The sequence below is a fragment of the Rhipicephalus microplus genome, unplaced genomic scaffold (genome assembly GCF_043290135.1).
Source record: "Rhipicephalus microplus isolate Deutch F79 unplaced genomic scaffold, USDA_Rmic scaffold_90, whole genome shotgun sequence".
NCBI classification, from domain to species: Eukaryota; Metazoa; Arthropoda; class Arachnida; order Ixodida; family Ixodidae; genus Rhipicephalus; species Rhipicephalus microplus.
Genome location: NW_027464662.1, coordinates 248,404 through 265,149, shown reverse-complemented (window position 1 = coordinate 265,149; position 16,746 = coordinate 248,404). Strand labels below are relative to the sequence as shown.

The 16,746-nt window shown below is 49.3% G+C and overlaps 1 protein-coding gene across 1 annotated transcript in view; it reads right to left on the bottom strand.

The window, feature by feature from the left end:
* The window catches only part of LOC119184152 (monocarboxylate transporter 12-B), a 34,905-nt gene extending 18,644 nt beyond the window's left edge, over positions 1-16,261 (bottom strand). Inside the window, exon 1 of the mRNA XM_037433888.2 lies at positions 16,083-16,261. The gene's annotated coding sequence lies outside the window, so the exon portion shown is untranslated. The remainder of the gene's footprint in view (positions 1-16,082) is intronic.
* Between the last annotated feature and the right edge of the window lie 485 nt (positions 16,262-16,746).

The window sequence follows — 16,746 nt, the reverse complement described above, 5'->3', positions numbered from 1 at the left end:
TTTTGCCTGTAGCTCGAGTCTTCACCCCTCAGGTGGAAATCCTCTTCTTCTCCCCCTTTGTCACGGAAGACAAAAGGCTTCGCCCACAAGGCGGAACACCCTACGCACTCTGGCGCATACTTTCTTCTTCTCCTGCTTTGTCACTAAGGACAAAACCTTCACCGACAGACGCGGCGGAATACCCCACGCACACTGGCGCTAACTTCCTTCTTGGTGGTTTTGGGACGTTAAACCCCACAAATCAATCAAACTTCCTTCTTCTCCTGATCTCCCATCTCGGCTGCTCGATTAAATACCTTCCGCGCGAGATTCCAGAAAATTCTCATCATTTCGTCGGCGCGATCCGCAGCGAAGGCTGGGGGAAAAGGCGAGACGGTACGAGGGCCGTCCGCGAAAGATGACGCAACCCTGCATCACCACGCCCCTTTCCATCGAGAACTTTCTAGGGCTTGCTCGGCCACCGATGCGAGGAGGTTCGTTGGCGAACCTACGCTTCCGAGGGGAGAGGGACGCGCGCCCGGGGAGTCTTTGGATGCTTGTTTTCTTTTTTTATCGTTGACCTCGCGGCGTAACTCCTGCTTCGTCGCGAAAATTTGGCGGCGCGCCCTTTTTGAGCGCTCGTTTTGTGACAACGGGGTGAATGATGAGTAGGCGAAGCTCCGGAGGGAATCATCGGCAAACCGTGAATCTTCCGTGTAATTCACCGAGTCGATCATCATTTAGAGACGTGAGAAACGCTGTGTGTGTATGCCGTGCCGCTTGGGCTTCCCGCTCTCGTACGGCAGGATCTTTGTAGCGGTGTCGCGCATCTTCACGGCGCGCCAACAGCGAACGAATTTTATTACAACGCTAGCCCTAGCGTACGTCACCGCACTAAATCGAACGATTGCCTCCCACCAATGAGACGTGCCTTATGTGACATCATTCCTATTATAACATCCCGCATACTTCATTATCAGCTACAAGTACCGCTATATAGTGAACACTCCAAGTACCGCCACCTAGTTTTCTAACATCTCGCATCGTAATCGTAATCTACCGTAATCTAGTGAACACTGCAAGAACTAAACTAGAAGTGACTGCCTACTACTACTACTACGTACCTCAGAGGATGTACAGACCCACGGCTTAAGGAGTTTCGCCGCTAAAATAATCATTTCAAGGGTTTCCCCCTCTTCACAGAAAAACCAACGCTTTCCTCCTCTCTGGTATGCGGGCGACTGCTGTGAGTATATGTGTTGATGCTGGTATATGTGGCGTTATCGAGTAATTTGCCGTGTATGAGGCCATCCCGTGGATATTGTTTTTTTCTCGTTGATATGACGGCCAATAATTGGCCGTCAAGCAACCACTGCGCTGTTTTGGGGTGCAGTAACAACTACAGAAAAGGGAAACTGCTGTCGGAGGAAATATGCCATGTGCATCACCAAACGTGAAGTTTTTGTGACTGTGGACTCAAGTTGCATCGTTTTCTTGTTGACGATGAGCAGCGGCTTGTATTGCAAGCAAACTTAAACAAGAAAAACTGTGTAGTTTTTGTGGGTACTTGGGTATGTTCAGAGCACTTCCTCTCAGGCGAACGAGCCGCAACGACTTCGACACCGATGCTCAACTTGCTCGGCTATGAACGGAAGGTACGCAGCCTACAACTATTCGAACGATGACAATACTTTCCCGATAAACAGCCCCACGTAATATTTCTCTATATCGCAGGTCGAAGTACCACGGCACGAGAGTCACTCAAGTATCGCAAAAAAAAAGAAGACTAAAAAGGGACGCGCAGGCACGTCAGCGTCGTTTGATGTAAGGGCTGTATCAAGTGCACACCTGTAAAAACAAACGAGCGAGTAAGATACTGTCCCTCCTTCAGAGTTGAGGAACAATTTATGCACCAGTTAGTGTGCAATTAACAAAAGTCATCAGTGCCGCGAAACAAAGACGAACCACTACACTCGATCAAACGGCTTCATGCAAGAGCGGTAGACGATACGACGGCGTGGCGTGAAGAAATGTTGTCATAAAGCGGATGAATACATCTCAAGAGAGAGAAAGATATTCAATATGTTCTCAAAGGGTTGTTGCTCTTTCTGGAAAAGCAAGACCTGAAAATACTGCGCATTGTTCGAGCATAAAGTCGGTGCTGTGAATATGCTGCATCAACAGAGGCGGACTCGTTCGTGGCACTGTAGAATAACAACTGGAACCTTGTCAGAACGTCTCATAGACTCATTTTCTAAAGAATCTGCATCACTTCAGTCGAAACTCACCACGTAAGGACTAAAAAAGAACGATAAAGCCGAAGCCGCACGCTTGCATTCCATGCAAACAGCGAGCTTCTCGCACGCCAGATGGGTTGCCAGACCAAAGTATCTCTAAACGTTGTCCGTGACTGCGGCTGCGTGCCCCTCTTTGGGCGATGCTAGGAAATAGGCAAGCACCCCTCGCAGGCCACGCATGGGATAATTGAGGCCTATCACATAAGTAACTTTGACGGTATACGTGTGTAAGTTCCCTATCAGTTGCGCTATTGCAAAAAAGAAGGCGTATCTCGATAATTTTTAAGCCATGGACTGGTTTCCAACTGAATCAACAAGTGACAAGAGTTTTGTTCACATTGTATTGCAGTGGTTGTTAACTGCACCCTTCTCCGCATGTCCATTTTTCACCTATACACGCACACCACTCCGCTATCAAATCGCTGTTGAAAGTCAGTGCTCTTTCCTGCCATTGTTTCTTGTTTCCGTAGTTACGTTGTAACTGCTACTAGGGTCGTATTTTCAGCTTCAAGCCATGCGAAGTCAAACGGAACGTAAAGTACGAAGATTCGGCAAATCATGCCACGCGCTGCGGCTCCCATAGCGCCAGAGTTCCGTCTAGTGTATTAACAGGACACAACCGAGTGCGCCTTCCCAGGGTTTGGAAGGAGAAAGCGTCCTTGCATCTCGTCCCCATTCTCTCAAGCTCGTTGCGCGGCAGCGAGCGCGATAACAGCTCGCGCAACACTGGCGGCGTGCAGTAATAAAGGAGGGAAAACGTGGGGTGTTGGCCTCGGATAATGGACGGGCGCCAAGGAAGATAGGTGACTCACCGTCCTTCGCGAGTGTTTCGGAAGCCGAAAAAACATTTAACGCGTTATCCGCGGAAGTTATCTGCCGCGCAGTGATGGAGACCAATTGCGCGCCGCTCGGTCGGCATCGTGCCAAGGACATTGGCTCATCATCCCGAAACGGATTCTGCCAGGGCAAATCCTAAAAAAGAAGCGCCCACTTTATCTCGCACGCGTTGGTCCCAGAAAGTATACATTCTAGGCACTATATACTGAGAGACACAACGATAGCTGTCCGCAGAAAAGTACTGTTGCATCAGCGTACAGGGTACGTCACAAGTTCACAGGCCACGGTGTACACGGCATGGCAAAACTTTTGACGGGCCCTGTATGACGCAGCTAGCTCATTGATGTGTATTGGGCTCCAGTCTTGCTGTAACATGTGTGGAAAGAAGGCAAGCAAGTCGCGGACCTATATGTTTGAACCCTTCCATTATTGTTTAACCTGAGGACATTGCTCTATCGGTTGTTATCAAAAGCACCAGACAATACCTCTCAATATATTCAAGCGCGACTCTTTGGTCATGTTGGTGGCCTGCGCAGCCGCCAATTTTCACTCCAGAATACGCAAGGCTCACTTCCAACGCCACCTACCGTCACGGCTTGTTGGAAAACGCGCGAATATAGGAAAAAATGCAGTAGTGGACTCATATTGTCAACTATGTCCTGATTAGTATCATTATAAGCACGTACATATTTTGCTATTCTGTAGGATGAATGCATTTTTTCTACTGCGTCTTTCGCGCGGCGTCACAAACCAAAATACACTAACCTATCGCGTTCACCTGTTAAGCGGGGCAGTGCAGGGAGTTTTACTTAATTCTTATCATGTGTGCTTGTTTCTTCCAAGGGGAGGCCGCCGTGGGAGGAAAAGACACTGCAATACTCAGCTGGGGAAGTTTCTCGTAAGAAGCTCACAGTCGGGGCATTTTTGTCTCGACCCTAACAAGAACTCCTGAAATGCAGAGCAGGAAGAGCGACTCCTCGCCTGCAGGGCAAATTTTTCTTGAACGCCGGTTATCTTGCACGCCAGCAGGACGACGGCGAAAAGGGAGTGCGGGAGACATTTGAAAGTGGCGTGAATCCTTCGAAAGCGCAGGGCACCTCAGTGATATCCCCGCAGAGTACGGCTGTAGCGGCCTCTTCGAAGCTAAGGCTCTCACCTCGTCCGGCCGGTGCTCGCGTGCAATAGCAGCGCCGAGCGGTCGAGGAGGAATTCAGTGGGTCAATGCGGCCGTACCAAGAACTTAGTATTGCGACTACGCGCCTCCCGTGCAATGCGTGGAACTAAGGCCTCTTTGTAGACACAAGACAGACTGATGATAGGCGCTATACAACTTGAATGAAAAATTCATCAACTTAATGCTGTTCTAACATTTGCAAATGTGGAGCAACGGTATTTATACAACCTCACTCTACACATTCGTCTACCACGACACGAGGAATATATTGGAGTGTATGTTTTAAAGCTCAGATTGAGGATGCTTGTCAGGAAGGCCTCTCCAGTGGACTTGAGCGAGGTATTGAGGAAACTGCGCCGACGGCACATTGATATGCTCTACGAGGAGTTTATCCTAGAATTGGAAGGACTTGGTGCAGCCTGTCGTCGTCGTGCCGAAAGACCCACCAACATACAGAAGATACAAAGCCACATCGATCAATTAGTGATGGATGATATGTTTTGCGTCGTTGGATTCTGCTTTGTCTGAAATACGGAGAACTGCTGTGCGACGCCTACATTCCGTTTCGAAACGGAACTCTCTGTTCAAGGTCGCCACACAGCTGCCAGCGTCGATTGCGCTACCATTGCTGGCTAATCAACGTACACATTTAGGCATGCATACTTGAAACAATATTCCAAACTCGGGGTATTCAGGCGTGGGTACACCGTTCACGGCAAAAGAACTTGGTGCGGCTTTCGCTCTATTTTACAGGTCGTATCCAGTAGGAAAAAAGAAAACTGCGCTCAAAGGCGGGACGACCACGGCGCTGTTCCTTTTCTTCGTCCCGTCTTTCTTTCTACTAGAGATCATGAAGCAACCAGCAAACGTGCGTAGCCTACCGCAGCGCCGGGCCAGGATGACAGATCTTACTTTGATAAAAGAGCTCATTGCGCGCTCCTTCTACAACGAGTCCTGGCATAACCAAAATTACGACTCCTATGTGCAGAGATCCGCAAACTTCGACCTTCGGGAGTTTTTTAAGGTGTGCTGACATTGCACAATACACACATTTCATCGGAATGCTATTGCCACGGCTGGGATTGAACCCGTGATTTTCGCTTTGACCACTGTTCTATCTGAGCGAGCCCTGGTAGGACGGCAAAGTGAAAGGTCAGCCGCTGGTAATTCTTAAGCCTGGTAAGTCTGCCATAGAGATTACTTACTTCCGAACAGTCACGCTGGCAAGTTTTGTTCGGGAGGCAATTGAGCGAAGGGTCCTTCCTCGCCAGACTTGAATGGTACTTACTTGAGTGGAGTGTGTGACGTTCTGTCTACCGTTCTTAATCGATCGTGTTGACGTTTGATGAGGCATCTAAGGCTGTTGCATGGTAATCGTGATTACTCGATACGTGGTAATCGTCGCGAACTGCAATGAAGCTAATTAAGACATAAACGAAGATTTCCTTATTCCGCCTTACAGTGTTCACGCTAAAGTTCACATGGCGAAAATGTTCATAAAACTGGAGAAATAGTTCCACCTGTAACATCAGCAAGTAAGTATCGGCATTCTCAATGGCCGCCGAATGAGAAGTGATGTCCAGATATATAATGGGCTCCGGAATGTGTTTTCAGGGTTCCTTATAATAATCGCATTGCACGGCAATCGTAGTACGACCGTTATAAGCACGGGGGCAGGGGGGGGGGGAGCGCAAAGTTAGCCACACACATTTACATGATAAGGTGGAGTGTCACTGCGACGAATAAGGCGACCATCGTCGACACGGCCTTCAAAGCGCTAGTTTTCTTTGTTCCCTTCGAGTACGGAGGATGCGTCGCGATTTTGCGCTATGAAACGGTACGGAAAGGTGCGCAGTCCGTTTACATTTACGAGGTGGAAGATGCAGTTATGTCGGGATTCCGGGTTAGCAATCTCGCGCCAAATGGACTTCCTTATACCACCCCATCTGGCGACGAAAGCTCCAGTCTGACTGCATGGCTGCTTTCTGGGTGTACGCGTTGCACTTGTAATTCAGCGCACAGCCACATTTATATGTTTTTACCGACACAATACAAGCTTCTCTGGCGTGTTGGCAGATAGCACGAAATGTCACAACCTTTTTGCATATCCAGAATCGTAATATTTCGTTCAAGATTAAAAAGTATTGACATGTCGCCTTAGAAGACGACATTAACGAAGTGCGCGCGGGGCACTGGCGCTGTGGCACGAGCGCGAGCCTGGCGTCGAACGCTGGCCAGGAGTGACTCCAACGCCTGGGCTACGCTTTTGAACTTGTTCACGTTTCCTGTCCTTTAATAAATCGTCTACAGTCACAAGCGGCTGTACAGACGTAACAGTTGGCGACGAGGATGGGATGGATCGACTCATCGGCACTCCACCGACGTCAAGGAAATAACATGGCGACGCCCGACTTCGGTCGGCTACCCGAATTCAGCGGCAGCCCCAGCTCCTGGAGATCCTGGTATGGGAGGCTACAGTTCTTCTTCGAGGCTAACGAGATTACGGACGCATCGAAGAAACGTGCTCATCTGCTAACGCTGTGCGGGGAACAGACTTATGACATCGTCTGCGCCCTCGTTCAACCCAAGCAGCCCAACCAAGTGAGCTACGAGGACATAGTCAAGATGCTCAAGGCTCACTTCGATCCACAACCGTCTGAGGTCTTCTGCAGGGCACGATTCCAGCGACGTGACCAAAAGCACGACGAAACGGTCAGTGATTACGTCACGGCGCTCAAGAAGCTAGCAGCAGATTGCAATTTCGGGACAAGCGCAGACACTGCAGCGAATCCGACAATGCTGCCTATGGACGTCATGCTGCGTGATCGTTTCGTTTGCGGTCTTCGGAACGAGCAGGTCCAGCAACGGCTCTTCGCAGAAAAGGACTTGACGTTCAAGAAAGCTTTCGACCTTGCACTGCGAGCCGAAAACGCCATCGAAGACCAGAAACGCGTGAAAACCGAATTTAAAGAGTTTCACGAATCCTGCATAAGCACATGCAAGATAGACAACCAAGGTCACTCTAGTGCCTCTGCCCAAAAGAAGAAACAACGCTGTTGGCGTTGTAACGCGCTACATAATCCGGACACTTGCAAGTTCCAGACAGTCTCCTGCAACTACTGCAAGAAACGCGGACACATTGAAAAAGCCTGTCTGAAAAAGCGGAAAGAAGCAAAAACGAGCAACAGCATCGAATATCCCCAACAAGGAACTTCGACAGCTGCCTCAGCACCAGTGTCGACTCAGCAGGACTCATCAGACGTGGCCCTTTACGAGCTCAACACCGTAACCAACGCGTTCAGCACACAGAAGGTCATGACTCGGCTACGCGTACATGGCAAGTTCTTGGATTTTGAAGTCGACTCGGGTGCAGCCTGCACACTCATCAGTGAGGTCACGTTCAAAGCTACGTGGACAGATGATCGACCACGGCTTCAGACCGACAACATGCTCCTACGCACATGGTCAGGACAGTCTCTTCGAGTTCTCGGATGTGCAACGGTGATTGTTACGCACGGAAACAAAACCATGACACTACCACTTGTTGTCATCAAGGGAGCAGGTTGTAACCTCCTTGGACGAAACTGGTTTCCTCACCTGGGTATACAGATCACGGGCATCAATGATGTATCCGGCGATGAACTTGTTTCGAAGCTTCTCGACAAGTACCAATCTGTATTCGACGAGGACATATCAGGACACATCGGTCCAGCGGTACAACTAGACCTCGTGGAAGGAGCGAAACCAAAGTTCCTAAAAGCACGGCCGGTTCCTTTCGCGCTCCGGTCAGCTGTAGAAGCAGAATTGGATCGACTGCAAAGTCAAGGCATAATCGAGCCAGCACAGCATTCGGATTGGGCAACGCCTCTCGTACTGGTTCGAAAGAAGAATGGCTCGTTGCGAATATGCGGCGACTACCGTTGCACAGTGAACCAGGTATCAAAGAAGGCAGACTACCCACTTCCCTCAACTGATGAAGTGCTCAGCCACTTGAGGGGAGGCAAGGTCTTCAGCACCCTGGATTTAGCACAAGCGTACCAGCAACTTCACGTGACGCCAGAGACAGCAGAGATATTGACCCTGAACACGCTGAAGGGACTATACAGGGTCAAGAGGTTGCCTTTCGGAATTTCTGCAGCCCCAGCCATTTTTCAACGTTTTATGGAGACAATGCTGTCAGGCATCACAGGCGTGTGCGCATACCTAGATGACGTGATCATCAGTGGGAAAGACGCCACGGAACACGCCGAGAGACTGGAAGAAGTGCTGAAGAGGCTACGAAACTACAATCTGCGCCTCGGAAAAAACAAGTGCTGCTTTGCGGTGCGACAAGTCTTCTTTCTGGGACACCGAATCGACGAGACAGGCGTCCACACAAACGAAGAGAAAGTTCGAGCCATAACGGACGCTCCAGCACCAAACTGCAAACAAGCGCTTCAATCATTTCTCGGAATGCTGGCTTTCTACGACAGATTCTTGAAGAACAGGGCAACAGTTGCCAGCTGCCTATACCAGCTTCTTCAGAAGGACGCCACGTGGAGATGGGAGACAAAGCATCAAGAAGCCTTTGACAAGCTTAAGGCATTGCTGCTCAGTCAGACCGTACTGGCACACTACGACGAACAGAAGGAGCTTCTTGTCTCTTGTGATGCTTCACCATATGGCATAGGAGCTGTTCTGTCTCAACGTGATGACCAGAATAGAGAGGCGCCAATCGCTTTTGCATCTCGGACGCTAGGGCCGGCAGAACGCAAATATGCTCAATTGGACAGAGAAGGCCTTGCTGTGGTGTTTGCAGCCCACAAGTTCCACAAGTATATTGCGGGAAGAAAGGTGACTTTCGTCACTGACCACCAACCACTGCTCGGCATACTGGGTCCACAAAAGCCAACGGCTCAAGTCCTTTCTCCACGGATGACCAGATGGTGCATCAAGTTATCGGCGTATGACTACAGCATAATCTACAGGCGTGGCAAGAACCATCAAAACGCGGATGCGTTGAGCCGTTTGCCATTACAAGAACGTCTCGATGAACCCTGGCCTCCAGGTGACGTACTATTGTTCGAAGCGTTATCGAGACCTCCGTTGACTGCTGCCGAGATAGCACGCCTGACACAACAAGACAGCATCATGCAGAGGTTGTACAAGGCAGTGCAGGATGGTACAGTGGAGAAACTCACTGGAGATGAGTTTGCTCCTTACCGACGACGAGCGACCGCACTAGCACTACAGCGCGAGTGCATCACACTTGGATCCCGAGTGATCATACCGAGCTCAGCACGATCCCGTGTTCTGGCACTTCTGCATGCGGGTCACAGAGGCATGGTAGCCATGAAGAAGTGCGCAAGGAGCTACGTATGGTGGCCCGGAATGGACAAGGTGATCGAGGAAACGGTGCGACAGTGCCGTGAATGCCAAGCAACGCAAAAGAGCCCACCCAAAGCTCCTATTCCTACGTGGGACCGTCCCCAGACAGCATGGAACACGGTGCACGTTGACTTCGCGGGGCCACTACTCGGACGCACCTACTTAGTTGTTGTGGACGCATACACAAAGTGGGTGGAAGTCCGGCACGTGACACAAGCAACATCCGCGGCTGTAATCGACGTGCTCCGAAGCCTCTTTGCAACGTTCGGCATTCCCCGAAAGATCATCTCCGACAACGGAAAAGCATTCATCTCCAACGAGATCAAGCAGTTCTATGCGTCGAACGGCATACAGGCTGCAACCTCACCAGCATATCATCCGGCAACAAACGGCCAGGCAGAACGCTATGTGGCGGAGCTGAAAAGAGCGCTGTTGAAAGATGCAGACAAGTCCATACAGTGCCGACTTGCAAGATTTCTGTATCGGCAGCACACGACAATACACACTACCACAGGTATGACACCGGCGAGAGCGATGTTCGGACGAGAATTGCTCTGCCCTCTCGATCTTCTTAAGCGGGAGACGGATAAGCGAAGTCCTGAGAGCCAGGAGGCATTGCAAAAATCACGCCGCTTCGCTATAGGGGATAGAGTGCTTATCCGGCAGTTTTTGAAAAAGCCAGATTGGATTGAAGGCGAAATACTGCGCCGCGTCGGACCACGATCCTGGCTTGTAAAAAGCGACCAAGGAAAGGTTCGGCGTCACCTCAATCACATGAGGAAAACGAGTCAGACCAGACAAACAACCCAATCGCGGACAGATTGGAGCGCAGCGGACGATCTCTTGGACGCAACGCCAGAAGAGACGCCATCGAGCTCAGCTGCTCAACCGCCTGAATCGCCCGAGATGCAAGATCACACTCCCTCGCAACCGTCGACGTCACAGGCAGTGGCCACTCGGCAACTGCGACCACCAGAGGTTAGGCGACCTCCAGACCGCTATGGAGACTTCGTCTAAGGGAGGAAGAGTGACATGTCGCCTTAGAAGACGACATTAACGAAGTGCGCGCGGGGCACTGGCGCTGTGGCACGAGCGCGAGCCTGGCGTCGAACGCTGGCCAGGAGTGACTCCAACGCCTGGGCTACGCTTTTGAACTTGTTCACGTTTCCTGTCCTTTAATAAATCGTCTACAGTCACAAGCGGCTGTACAGACGTAACAAGTATATACATGATGCGCTTCTTATCTACAAATTTTTCAGTAAAATGAAAGGGCATGGCTACTTATGGCTACTTTTAGCCGAAGTTTCTACTCGTACACAAATCTGCTTTCAGGGCCTCTGGCTAAACCACCCCGAGTTAAAAGGCAAGAGAGCACTTTATTTCTCGACAATCCTCTCTTCATGAAGCACGGGGAATGTCAAGCGTTGAGCCAGTCATGATGTCGCGCTTGCGACTGCACGCTGCCGTCTCCACTTGAAAGCGAAGTGAAACCGGTTTATCGAGCACGGTATGCGAGACAAGGCAGAACGAGCATGCGACTGCATGGCAAAGAAACATTTATCTCTCGTATAATGTTGACAGTGGGGGCAACCTTACCTAATTCGTTGCCGAAATAATTATATATATAAATATATATATATATATATATATATATATATATATACGGGAACTTGTATTATTTCGCTCAGATCCTCCGAAGAAGGCTGGTCCACCAGCTAAAACTGTTAGGAATAAATAAATATTTTATTGTTTTGTTTCCTATACTGCACCATTCTCGAAGTTCATAAATTTTATTACATTAGCCGGAGAAAAAACTCTGATCATCTATTTCATATATATATATATATATATATATATATATATATATATATATATATATATATATATATATATAGTCAAGTAGATCCTCCGTGTGAGCAGTCACAACGTGGTTTATTTCGACGTTTCAGCCACGACAAGAACGCTGCATATCAACATATTCCAGGAGCCCCGCATCCACCCAACATCGCAGATGAGTTCCCGACGATCGGCGAAACTGTGACTCTTGCTAGCCACAAGCACCCCCTCACCATCATCAACAGCGCACCACTACTAGGGGGAAGTCTGCTGAACAGCCAACACGCGTCCCTCCATTGCGGATGTCGAGACCAAAAGCACTAAACGACAGCACCACTACACCACTCCTCAAAGAGAAGCCTGCGGAACCACGAAGCCGCGTCCCTCTATTGCGGGCCCCGGAACTCCCTACGAACACGTTCGCCGGAAAACCAACACCGAAATCCTCCCTACAACGACGAAGGCCTGCTGGACATAACTACAATCTTCGGACTTCATCGGTGCCATCCCCGCACCCAAAAGAAGATTGACCTCTGAAATGTAAGTCCAGCTCATCGCTTCCCAGTTGCACTGTCACCTTCCTTTATGTACGAAAACTTTCTGACAAACGAATTAGACATTAAATGCATAAATCAACATTGCAAGTGTACCTTCGTGCTAGAATAGCCCCCAAGGGTATGACATTCTCCCTCACACCAGCCGCTACAAACCTAGACGAACACGACCAAATAACATGGAAAAATGTCCTACTAGAGACATCTCTTAAATAATTAGAAATCGCTCTTAATCACAGTGATAAGCAGGTAAAGAAACTGGTCGCTATGACCAACACCATTCTCCGCCACAACATTTTATCGAACGAAGAAATGACGCGATTAACAGAATTTGAACAGAATAAATACCAAGCCATCATGACAACAAAAATTCATAAACCCAAAAAAGACTATGTGCCCAACCCCGCGTTCCCTGAGATGGTTCCTTATCACTACAACACCACCACCCAGGGAACCACTAATGGTACAAACGAGCGCCCATCTATGAACACACCCTGTGACACTCTGATTGTAAACCTATAGGACACGAGTTTGTCACCTGACGAAGAAAAACTGCTATCTAAAGGACTAAGCTTCTGTCCGACCACAAAATATTTCGATGAATTCCACTTGCTCTGAGACCTCGACAACTTCCCTAGAAGCTTGAGGTAGCGCGCATATATCTTGGACAGGCCTTACGTTGCAGGGACAAAACGTCAGGCATGTTCTGTCTTTATTGCTGAGGTTAGTGGTGCTTGTTCTGCCATGCCTCCTAAGCCCTTTATCCGACAAAATGCGAATGAATCTTGAAAACACTGCAAAATACCAAAGAGTACATAGCTCTGGAATGTTCGGGACGCAAATATAAAGCGAATAAAATGCATTGGCTGCGAACATACGGCCACACAGCGCAGAATGACGACGTGAAGGAAACTGCATCCGCAGCTGCCGCCATGTCGACGGCGCTGCCCTCTGCTCGTTTTTAAGCGGGATGGTACGATTGCGGATGTGATTTGCCGTACGGCACACCGCAGTCCGAGTTTCCGCATGGGGCGGTTTGGGACACACGGTACGGCGTTCAGGCTCCAGCCACGTACGGCGCCTCAGCATGCACGCTCGGCGGGCATCGTATCTTCTTTATTAGGCACAAAACAAACACGCAGCTATTCCTCGCTGTCTAGTAGCACCGCCAGCAAATGTACGAACATCGCCACAGCCCACATTCATTCTCGACTCCGAGCGTAGGCCTAGCAAGGCCGACGTTCTCGGTAGCGCCGCTCTCTTTCCTACGTGAGTCATTGCCGAGAGCTTCTTTTTGACAACACGATAAAAACTCGCGTGACGCTTTTACACGTGCAACTGGTTTTATCGACGGCCTCGATGTAAAGAGCAAAGGTGGAAGGGCCGGTTTACCGCAGCTGTTTGTTTACCTGCAGATGGCCTTCTCGTTAGTTCGAAAACGGGTGTGAACTTCAACCATTGAATAATGAGTTATTTCACGTCGTAAACAATTCATCCAGTGTTTTTCATGCCACCGGCGATATCCACAAATGCCAGGGTAGAGTGTACTAGAACTGTTACCAGGGCGAAGAGAGCGGCAAGGCACAAACATGCCACGTGCGCCCACCAGTGGCGCCCCTTGTCACGTTCCTGTACTGCCATTGGCTGATGTCGCCAGAGCGGTGCGGTCGCCGCGCGGCTACATTGAGCAAGTTCAATGCCGCATGCTGTTGCAACCGCTTGGATGTCTGTCGCATGTATCTGTTGGCACGAACAGCCGTACGGCAAATCGCATCCGAATTCACACGTGGCTCCACTATGTACCCCAGGAACAGTATTTGAGTGAAGTGCTTCCACGAGCTGATTGGCTCGCCAGCAAGTTCCCTACTCTTTTTTTAGCCCATTTGGCTCTCCTTGCTTTTGTTGTCAAAATTATCAAGCCCAACTTTTGTACCTGAAGATGCGCGAACATGCAAACTTTCCAGGAGCTATAAGACACCAAAAAAAAGTTTTCACGCACCAGTATCCGATAATGCACTAATGAATGAGCGGGACAATTTCACAGGGGATCGTTCCCACGCAGTTGTCGCTCAACTTATAGAGCAAATGCACAAAAAACACGTCATGACTGGAAGCTAAAGTCAGCTCTCTGAAAAACCAGAATAATAGATTATCCGGCATTTTTATTGGTAAGTATGTCAATCTGAAGAATGGGAAAATTCATAAGCTATCTTCGAAAATTCACTGCACCTACACGAAATTGTAACACGACAGCAAGGTAAGATTGTTTTTCTTGGCATTACTAAGACATAGGTAAGATATAAGTGACTTTGCGTAGCGCAAATTGCAACGGGTGATGTGAGAGAAAAGATTTCCTGCAGATTGTAACGTGCGACGTTAGTGTCCCACTGTCGCACATTGAAGCTGCGAAAACGAATGGGCTGTTCTCTCCGTTCTTCTTTGTTTTCATTCGTTAAAAAAAAAAAGCTTTTTTTGGACTGTTACGTGCGAAAGCGACGATGTGATTGAGGGACGATGTGATTGTGAGGCGGTTTAATCTTGATCAGCCGAAGTTCTTTAAAGGGACACTGAATCCAAGTAATAATTTACTTCATAGTAAAATATCAATGTACGACAACGTCTAAAATTTGACAACGTTATCAACGGCAGTGTTCTACTTCCCAGGAAACTAAGGTAAATGCACAAGAATACATGCGGCGCAGTAGGACATTCTAAAAATGATCCAGATGACATCAGACGAACCGCCTTCAATTAATCACCAGTAATCACTCTAGATGCACTAAATAAAGAACCTTCCGTGCATCAAGAGACGCAATAAAATGTCGATTGGTCGTTTCTGTTTGATTCATGGAAAAAAAGCACCACCGGACATAACTATAGGGAATGGCGCGAGTGGCTGCAAAATTCAATTTTTGCGTGGTTAAACTGGACAAAATGTGCAATCTAGCGGGGCGTAGTGGAACCAAAACACGTCTGTCGTTTCGGAGCCAATGGCACGAAATTGATCAATGACCGTTGTTTCTGCTGTGGCTGCGCTGCTTTCGTTCTGCTGCTACTATATAATAATGAAGGAAAAATTAAATTATTGGTGGTATGAACATCGAACTACTTTTTGTTGCGAACGAATCGACTGCAAGAAGTGTCGGTAGACTCCGCAACGTTGCACATGATGTGTGAAACAGAGTACAGTGTCGGCGGCTGCGCAGTAAAGCCGGGCAACGTTCTGCACGGCAACAGTGACGTTAGACAGCCCGCTTCTTGAAGTGGGTAATTTGAAGCGAACTAACCCGATGCGAACTAAAACGTAATATTATTTCAAAATAAGCCCTTCCTTGGCACAAAGTAACACCACGAGGTTTTGGACCACTGTTTCAAGAATCAATGTCGACTTAATAGTTGCCTTTAGAGACCTTTTAACGCGCCGATACTGAAAAGCACCCATTTGTAGCACAGAGGTACGGTCAAGTCCGCATGTGAAGACAAAAAAAGTTAAATATTACGTAGTAGTGTGGGGATCGATTGCGGGACAAAGTCCTTTTCTTTTCATAACATTTCCCACCACCTGACGGCTTTCCGCAGGACTCGTTCGCAACATCAACGCTCACATCAGTACACGGGTGTTCTTGCATGTTATCTGCTGCATCAGACAGGGACCAGGAGTCGAGCGCACGCTCAGGAAACACGTTAGGTCGACCAGTCTTTCGTTGGGAAAGTATTGCGGTTATCGTGGGTGTAATAAAGACGTGGCACAGTTTTGGGTGGGCACGACGGAGCGAGCAGAGTGTGGCCCTGATGTTGCTGACTCGTGATAGGCGGGTTCGCATCCCTGCTGCGCGAGGCGTCGCGTGCTGCCATGTTAGTGCACGCTGAACAACACTGTGTGGCCGAAATTATGCGGAGTTCTCCACTTCAAAGTCTCTCATAGGCTGCGCCACTATACAACACCATAAACCAACCCAACTAGAGGTCGTTTCATTCTCCGCTTTGTCCTCGAGCGGCGAACGAGACGCGAGTGCACGTAAAGTGCAGCCGACTGACCTGTGTTTCTTGGAAGGCGTCCGGACTTGCTCTCGTCTGGCCGACTGTGCAGGCCGCGCTGGCCGCTATGCGCGACGCCGTCCCGGCACGATCCAGACTGGCGAGCGCTTACGTCAAAAGAGTCTCGTCAATGACAGCGACTCTGGCGGGCGACGCTTTGCACACTGCGTGCACGAGTGCCGGCGAAGCCCGTTTCTGGTCCCCTCCTCGCAGCGAGGAGGAGCTTCCGCGAGATCACTCACCTCCTCGGAGCACTGCTCTCTCCGTATCGCCGCCGCCCGGAGAGAAATGAAACGCGCCGCGAGTGGTCTGCATGTTTCCGAGGCGCGTTTCAAGGTGGCACTGCCAAATGCGATTAGATAGCAGCCGCCGTTTTCACTTCTCAGCCCGGTTGCGGAGATCCCAGAGAGCGCCCTTCCGTATTCCCAGCTGTGTAGGACAACAAAAGAGCTGCACACGTTCCGATCGGTAGTAAGATCGAGGAGAGGTACCAACAAGAAACACTACGTCCAGTTTTCTACATTGGGAGGCGGACGCTTCGGAAGGGATTTATGCGTACACATGCAGCGAAACCCCAAGATTCTTCCTTGGGATCGGTCACCGAGTCCCCTACACTGCGCATACATGCTGACTCTTTTTCAAACGCTCTCGTGTGTAGAACCTG